We start from the raw sequence: 9438 nt of genomic DNA on the forward strand, positions 1-9438 counted from the left end.
GCTGAAATGAGACACCAACTCCTAGCAGTTTTGGGTGGGATTTTGCACACCCATTGCATCTGCAGTTTTGGGTGTTTTTCATATCTATAGTTCCCCCACTGTCTAGGATGACTTAAAACTTCAGTCACTCATTGACCTGCAAAATATCAGGCAAGTCTGTGTCAACCTGCAGCAAACTCCAACTCTGAACTAGGTTTAGACATGAGCTTTCTGCCTCTAAAATGAGATGTCTGTCTTTTTGGAACAGAAACCCTCCTGTGCAGGGGCAGTGACTTATCAATTAGCTGTAAATTCCTTGGCAGGTTGGAACTCTGATTTCAGCACTGGCCCCCAGGCAAAACCTTCAAGATAATGCAAGAGATATTAATAACCTTTGGTGCAGCTTCCCTGGAAGCACCTGGGTGTTACCTGTGATCACTATCTGACTGCTCTCTGTCTGATGGCTCCTGCATTGCTGGCAAAGTGCTGAGAGCTGATGATGATGATGGTAGCTCTACATCCCCCTATGAAAACCAGTAACAGATTTCAGATAACTGATAGCAAGGCAGGTGTCAAAGGCCTCTGATCAAGCCTCACAGGTCTCCAGTGGGACGGTGCCACAACATTTAGTGGTTTGTGGATTTTTTAAAGATTTGTCCAGAATAGGAGAAGCAAGAGCTGAAATTCTCCTTTGTGGTGGGCAGTGACACCTGGATAAGTGATGCCTGCTTCAGTGCAAAGGCAGATGCTAAGCACTTCATAGAGTGCTGGCTTTTAGTGGTTTGTCCTTCTGTGACTTCTGTCTGCTAGATGTATAAGTAATAAAAAACTTTTTCTGTGTCCTTTTACCATAGATTTTTTTTTTAAATTAATCCCAGCTGCCTTCTAATAAGTGGTTTGGAAGTGGCCAGGCAGAGTGAAGCTGGAAGAACAATGGTGTCTGGAACTACAGGATGAAAACAGCTTTGAAACATGGTTGTAGCCAGAAAGAAGATCTGGAGACTGTAATTGAAATAAGTAGATGTGGAGAGGTTTGCAAGAAAAGGTCTGATATGGCTGGTCCTGAAGAACAGCTCTTCTAAAATAGGGAATTCTGTCAGACAGAAGAATTTCCTTTTGTGTTCTGTGTCTGTAAAATCACTTCTGACTCCAGCAGCAGTGGACAGAGTGACTCTGGTGTTAAGACAGTGCATAGAAAATCCATTGGTGTTCCAGTTTAAAATAAATTTGCTGTACTATTTTAAGTTACCTGTATTTAGTCAGTCTCCAAATCCTCTACCATCAAACTTCAAAACAGAGAGGGAATACCCTCTTTAAGTAGAAGGAATCAACAACTGTTGAGCAGATAATGATCTCAACATGAATGTGCTTGTAGTGGCAAAACCAGTTTCTGGGGCTGGGAGATGGACATTCTTGGGTGCTACTACTGAATATTTTAATTTTCATGCAATTGCTAGAATGGGAGCCTCCCCACCCTCTGGCAGCTTGCTGAAAACAGGTGTCACATGGCACACAGGCATTGAGTTGGGGTTTTAGTTCTATTTTGAGGTATCTCCCATTGCTCAAGTCTTGGCCAAAAGATAATAAGCCCCAGGTCCTTTCAGATTTATGAAATCAGATGGCTTTATCTTCCACTCTGGAAGCTGCTTTCTGTGTGACTTGTTCATGCAGCTCAGTGATCAGTCACTAGAAATACCAGGCACAAATTAATTCTTCTTTTCTTTCTTTTGGTACCAGTCCCACCAGTAAGCTGTGATGGTCCTGCTTTCTCTGGGGTCACAGGAGGAGCAAACTTTGCTATCTGAGCCTTCATTGCTGACTGGCTATGGTATCCACACACATGCTCAGTGTTGCTGCACATTTCTGTTCCTTCCTTTAAGCCTCAGAAGTGCTAATCTGAAGCTGAAGTGCTGTGCCCTAGCCAAGAGGAACCCCAAGGAGTTGAGGGTCTAAATAAGAAGAAAGAGTAAAGAAAGCAGTGGGTTGAAGGAAGCCCCATGAGCCCATTTTGACAGACAAGTATCAGCCTGAAGTGACATTAAAGGTCAGTTTCTGGGGGTAGATATGCACAGCAAGACCTCCAGAGGCAGCTTGGCTCATTTAATTCTTGAACAATTCAGTGAGAGAAAGTTACCTGCAGGAAGGGTCAAGTCCCAAGTCACAGTTCTTCTGCATCCACAACTGGAGGGCAGCTCTGAGGCAGCTGAGAAGCAGAACTCATCTCTTGCACCTAAGACAAAGAGGAGCTCAATGCAGTGACTGCCTTTAGAGGTAGCCTGGTGGTGCTGAGACTGTTCCTTCAGTACAGCAAATACTCTGGGCTGGCTAATTCTCTCCAGCCACATTAAGCCCCACCTCTTGCAGGACACAACCATTCTCTTCCTAGAGAAGACTCAGCATCTTTCCTCCTTAAGCTTTAGCAAGGAAGTTTGATTATCTGAAAACATCTGGACCAGGGTGTATCAGAGCACTGTTGCTATGGGCTAGCAAGTCAAATCAAGAAATGGTCCTAAAGGAGACCACCAGAAGTCTATTTTCTGTCTGGTTTGATGCATGTAAGAATCATCCCAGGTTCAAGATAGAAAATCCCTTGAAACTCTCTGCTTTCACTTGTTCTGTGTTCCTTGTCCTGTTCCTCTTTTTATCACTCCTCCTGGTGTCCCCAGTGTGCTGGGGATGCTGCAGGTTGGGTCCAGCCACAGCTTCACCACTGTGGGTGAGCTTGGCTGCCTTGACACCTGGCAAGAAGTCTCACCTAAGTGAGAGTCTGCCCACATCTCCAGAGGTTCTGCTCTCTCTGTACCACATCACCCATTAGTTCTGTTTCCCAGGGTGGCACCAACTAACTTGTCTTATATTTAGCTACTGCAAGTCTCATGATGTTTCAGAATGTCCCCAGGTAAGGTTACTAACTCCCATGTCAAACCCCTGAGTCAAACCAGACAGCTTCTGCTGTCTCACACACTAAAAAGTAGGTTAATCCTCAGCAGCCTTCTGATCAGAAAAGCCTCTGTGCTAGGTGAGGCAACCATACCCATCCGACACAACCCCTTGCCTGGGCCTTTTTCAACCAAACAGCCAATAATCCTCCAATAACCAAAGGAGAGGAGAGCTGCAGTGCACTCCAGTGCAAAGACAAACTGGAACGTAAGGCCTTTCCTTCAGCCAGACCTCAGGACACAGGATGGACACCTTAGGATTAACTCCTCATTGCCAGAGTTAGAAGAAGAGATACAATCCCAGTAGGCTGCCAAGGTATATCAGGAGAGAAGGCAGGATTTCTGGCCAGCTTCCATTCTGTCTTCTCTCCTCACAACCCTGTAATCCCAGTTCTCTTCACAGAGATACAGGTGGGGTTTGTGGAGCAAGACAGAGGGCGAGACTGTTTCCCTCCCTGATGGATCAATCCCACTTGCTACCCCTCTCTCTCCAGCTCCTAAGGAGCTGTGTCAGTGCCCAAACTGAGCCCTGCAGCAGCCAGCCTGAGCAGCTTTCTGCAAGCCCCTGTCCTGTTTCACCCATGTGTCACCAAGCTCTGCTTTCATCACACCCCACTTTCTTTCCAAAGAGCTCTCTGTCCCAAGTGGAGACAATGATCCCCATTCTCTGCTCACACCCTGGGGATGCCTCCAGACACACAAACCTCTCCAGCCCCACAAAGAGCCTTTTGAGGAGTCCTTCCTCGAAGTTCACACCCCCTAGTAAGTTGTTACCTCCCCTCACCTGGACTCTGGGGCACCTGAGACCTGCTCAGTTTATTTTTTGCTTTCCCATTCCTCTCCTAACTTTCCAAATGGCTTCTGAAGGATTCTGTGTGTCTCTTTTCCCTGTCTGCCTCCATGGGGACATTGGTGTGTGATTCTCAGACAGGAAAAAATCCCCTTGTAAGACCTAGGGATGTTTTCACAACCATTTTGCTTGCCTGGGGGGTTGTTGTTGGGCAACACCTCAATTGCAGGGTGTGCAGATGGCTGCCTAAGGTGTTGCTAGGTCTCCTGCAACTGTAAAAGGGGAAAAGCTCCCCAGGAAAGGCAGACAGGACCACTTCCTTCCTTTGGAACAGTCTCACTGACTTCAGCTCTGCCACTGAGCTACCAAAAGTGATGGGGAAGGGAAATTCAGGGGAAGCAAGCTGGGGCAAAGAGCTGCATGAGACACTGCAAGCTTATGTGTTGCAGAACAAGACATAGGCCCAGGCAAGTCAGAGCATCACTCAGAGCTGGGAAGAGCAACTGGGTGTTGCCAAAGTCCAAAAGCAGCTTCAGGCAGGTCGGTGGTGGCCACAGAATCACCTGCATGGTGTGGAGAAAGGAAAGGAAAGGAAAGGAAAGGAAAGGAAAGGAAAGGAAAGGAAAGGAAAGGAAAGGAAAGGAAAGGAAAGGAAAGGAAAGGAAAGGAAAGGAAAGGAAAGGAAAGGAAAGGAAAGGAAAGGAAAGGAAAGGAAAGGAAAGGAAAGGAAAGGAAAGGGCAAAGCAAAGAAAGAAAAATCATGTACCATCTGTAACTTATTATGCCTCAACTCTCTCTCAAGCAAACATCAGAATGAGTCTGGAAAGCCACAGATGAGCTACAGAATTCAGCCCATCAAATCCCTATTGTTCCTCCCACCAACAGACAATGGGAGCACTCCTGTAATGGTGTGCTGGCTGTAGCCAGCTGCCAGAACACAGTGTGAGGGTGAAGAATGGGCTTCTGTGCTGCAGTTCCCAAAGGCATCTCAGACACTCACCTTCTTTCAGACTCCAGGGGAGCTCAGGGCAGGAGCAGGCACTGGGAAGGTGAAGCCTGTGAAACTGTGCCAAAAAAATCAAGTGTGCAGGACCCTTTGAGAAAAAAAGAGTATTCATTTGGTCCATCCCTCAAAAAGTCTCTCTAATAGAGTGGTAACAACAGAAAATGTAACATTGACTTGGGTTGAAGGAGATTATGGATTTGAGCCAAGAAAGGAAAACCCATTCCAACCACTTGCCAAATATTTGCAGGCTACACTTGAAGACCTACCTTAAAGGAAGGCTCTACTGGACACTTTGGGGCAAAGCTGATGTATATTAAGATATTTCAGAAAAGGGTAGGCAGCTCTACTGCTGTTGGCATTCCCTTGAAAACTCCTGAAAAGATTTTTGCCTAAGTGATTTTTTTCTCTGACTGTACAGGAGCTTGCTCACTATTGGACACTCACAGACACAGAGTTCTGTGGAACTGAGTAGATCAACTGTCTGTTTAGGGATTTCTAAATCATAATTTCTAGATTATACTGTTATAGGGCTCTCCTAGGTTGTATTTTCAATAGGCCAGAATCTTACAGTTCTGGGACAATTCACAAGACACTTGGCAGAGCCAAGTGCTCTCCAGCTTGACAGCATCCTCCATTAGGAGTCTGTAACTAAAACACACTGAGCCCCTTGTATCAGTTTTGATTTCTTGTCTAAAGGACACAAACCCACAAACAGGGTCTGGGAAGTCTTTCTTAACCACCTGGTGATGACCACTTCGAGTCCTGCTGGTAACTCAGCACCAGAGCTCTGTTTCAAAGGACCTGAGCTTTACTCAGTCCCAAAGACCTTGACCCTGCCTTGACATGCCCATATACATACAGTGCACCTGGGAAATAAATAAATTTAATTTGGATTTGCAAACCCAAGGGAAAGCACTCTGCAGAGTCATTTGGCTACCTGAACCAGCCAAAGGAAAAATTTGCCTGAAGGAACATGTCAGCAGTTTGCTGGACAAAAGCTGCTTGTTTCCAGATGAATTTCCAGCCTTTTTCTGGTTAAATCCCTGACAAATACCCTACAGGGTAACTTCAGTTTGTAAAACAGGTTCTGACTGTAGTGGTTCATCATTAATCCAGTTAGAAAGTCAGAAAGATTCCCAGCTGTCTGTCAGAGCTGAGAACATTCAGTACGTAACTGGACTTTCCTTTTCCCAGTTTGGTATTTGTTTGACCAGAAAACACTCATTAAAGGTCACTTTTATGAGCAGGAGGAAAAAAATAAACAACACCACTTGAACCTTGTATAACTCAGGGTTATATAATAATTTTGTGGCTGAAATCATAACTGGAGGCTTGTTATTTTTATTGCTACTTGACAGATGCCAATCCAGCTGCTCTGTTCTCCCTCCAGGCACAGCTTCCCCTCCTCCCCCAGCATCACCAGGAGAGGATGAGATGAATATTACAGGAAAACAATCTGCTCTGAAGCAGAAACCTTGGTCCTGCAAGCCTGCAGAGCACTATGTGAAAGAGAGGTACCCAGATACTGCCCTGGGATGAGCAGCACCAAGCTGCAGAAGCAGCCCTGACCTCTCCTGCACTGGAATAATTCCTTGGTATATAAAAAGAAACAGGGAATGAGTCAGAAAGAGGGAGAGAGACTATGGGAAAAGGAGACTCATGTTTCAGAGCAGGAAAAGGATGAGGATGGAACCCAGCTCTGTGGAGCAGAGTTAGTCCAGCTGCCCCTGTCACACTGCTGCACGAGTTGAGAGGCACAAGTTTCCTGCAGCACACAGCACAAAGTCAGAAAGGTGCCCTGGGAGCACCTTCGGGAACAATAGAATGATGTCCTCCAAGTTGGGAGAAGCAGCAAATCCTTAACCACTGCTGCCTCACCCTTCATTGCTTAATATGGCTTCAGGATTCAGGCAAAGAAATTAAAAATAAATAAATCAATCACACCTTTCCATACTAACAGTGAGGACTGCAGCACAGCAAAAGCTCAGGTATAACCTTTGGCACCTTATTCTCTACACAAAAAAGTATAATTTGTAAGTGACAAAATCTAACCCAGTCCTTGTGACCTTGGAAATGAAACCTTTGTCAAAGTGATTTTCTTCTGCCACCCCTTCCCACTGGCTCATTCCTGTGGAGGAGCAGGCAGGTGCTGAGCTGGGAACATTGGTTTGCCATTGCCTGAAGGGGCACAAAGTGCTGAGTTTTGCACAGAGGAACTTCTGCTGCAAAGTTTCTCAGAAGATCCAAGTTGTTTGCACAGGTTTGCTCTTCTAGGGCTGCTTACACGTGCTGAGCTCTAGCAGATGTGCTTGTTATTAAAGGAAGGATCCTAAGGACTAGAGGGTTGCTTGGTTTTCTGTTGTGGGTTTTTGTGTTTTCTTTTTTCTTCTTTTTTTTTTTTTCCTTTTTTTTTTTCATGATACACCAAGTATTAATTGTAATAAAAACCTCCAACAGCTAACACCCCCCTGGCCTCCATTTTAGCTACTGCCTTGATCCTCTGTTTCATTACACAGCTCTCTTGTGGAGAACAAGAGCTGTAAAACAAAGTTATGACATTTCCATTTAAACTGCTAGACAGGATAAAAGAGCAACATGACAACAATTACCTGTTAAGTCTTTAATGAACATTTTCTTAACCTATCCAGAATTAACTCTTGGAAGTTAAAGTCTTCTTCTGATGAAGAAAATCTCTTCCAGTTGTCTCTCAGCTGCAGGTAAATCCTGCTCTCATTTGCTCTGTATAAACAAAGTAACTCACTCCCCTTAATTAAATTCCCCTGGTATCCTCAGGAACCATAATTTGCTACTCAGTTAAAATTGCTGCAGGTTACAAATCAGATGTAAATGATTGTGTTGTCCTTAAAAAAAAAAGAATAAATGGAAGATCCAGCACCCATCATGCACATCCACAAGCACAAACTTTTCCCTCCTCATTTTTAACATCCTCCAAATAAAATGAGAAATAGGAATGTACAGAAAGCAGCTACATGTTGGATCTTAAGAACATAGGAGATGGAAGGCAACAGGTTCCACAGGAACTGTGTGCTCAGCCCAAAGGCATATCAGTGCAATTTGGGCCTTTAAACCCCTAAGGTTGATATAAAAAAGTCATCTTCAAATAAGAAAAAAAGCAGCCTAAGAATAATTTACCTCAAGGATAATTACATTCAGCAGTAAAGTTAGAAGTGGCACAAAAGAGGAGCAGCATTCCCTTGGAATGCTCTGCTCTTGGAATTCCTTTCAAATTTCAAAATATTTTATTAAGGATGATTAGAAATTATTGCTTCATAGTGAAGAGCTCTGTGCCAGTGAAGTCCTGCTTAATGCATGGACACCTACTCCTGAAGGGGTATTTCAGAATTGTGGATGCTGAGCTATTCCCTCCTGAAATACACAAAGACTCCAGTTTTGTCTCACAGCAAAACCTGTCTGAGAAGTTAGAATTATATTCTGCCTCTAGAAATAGCCAACTGTTTTGTATTACCCAGAACAACAAAACCTGAGGCTTTGCCATCTAAGGATGATGTTGTATTAAAGCTGTCAACAAACTGCTGGCTCCGTGCTGTTTCCAATTACTGTACAGTTGGAATTAATAATTCTGACATCTGGTTGCTCCCATCTGGGTGGTTCACTGTCTAGCAATTCGGTGGTCAAGCTCTGGGCATCACACTGTAACCTTCACTCCTTGGTTTTGCAGCTGAGCTCCTTCTTTTCCACTCTCTCCTCTTTTCTGGGAGCCTCTTCCTCCTCCTGGGCAGCCTTCTCATGGTCTCTCTCATCCCAAAGTGCTGTGCAGCTCCTGGTACATTGCCTGCTCCATGCAGACATTCTCACTCTGTGTTCCACGTGTGGCTTTTTTTGTTGTCTTTTGATTACACATTTTCATGGAGAGATATTTGGAATCCTGTGCATTTTTCAGTGTTTGGGAAACACAGTTCATCCAGTTCCTAGTGGGATGTGTGCTTGGATATGAGTCAATATAACCCACCCTTCCTATCAACCTCCTCATTTACATCAAACTTTTACTGACTCCACACCTATGTCTGCTACTGACAAAACATTTTCCTATCCTTTCAGAAATATTTACAAGAGGAAGTGACAGTTCAGGGAGAAAGTGGCCTATAGATAAGGGTCTTCTTGGAGAAGTCTGCCATTTTATCAGCTGGCCCAGGACACTCCTTTCCTCACTGTGCTACAACACTAAGAACACATCAGGTTTTTGGAACTGCCTGACAGCCCCATCTTGCTGTGTCCCTACCTGTCCATATCTTGGAAAACAAGGGGGTAACAGTGGCTGCTGGGGGTGGTGGAACAGCACTGGCCAGTCTGGCTCAGGACTATAAAGATTCTGTGGATCATGGACTCATAGAATGGTTTGGGTGTTAAGAAACTTCAAGCTCATCCAGTTCCAACCCCCCTCCATGGTCAGGGACAACCAGCCCAGGTTGCTCCCAGCCCCATCCAACCTGGGCTGAGACACTGCCAGGGAAATGGAACCACAACCCCTTGGCCAACCTGTTCCAGTGTCTCACCACAGATGTTGTACTCTCTGCTTTTGAGTTCATGCTGTGGCATTTCATTTAACACCCGTGAGGAGAGGCTGTGTGCTCCCCACCACCCAGGGCCACATCCCTGGTGTTGGTGTGGTGAAACTGAGGGCCAGAGTGCACACTCTGTCTCTGGCAGAGGAAAATCTGTCCCCATTTTTACCATCCCGTGCA

Source organism: Calypte anna, chromosome 6 (genome assembly GCF_003957555.1).
Source record: "Calypte anna isolate BGI_N300 chromosome 6, bCalAnn1_v1.p, whole genome shotgun sequence".
NCBI classification, from domain to species: Eukaryota; Metazoa; Chordata; class Aves; order Apodiformes; family Trochilidae; genus Calypte; species Calypte anna.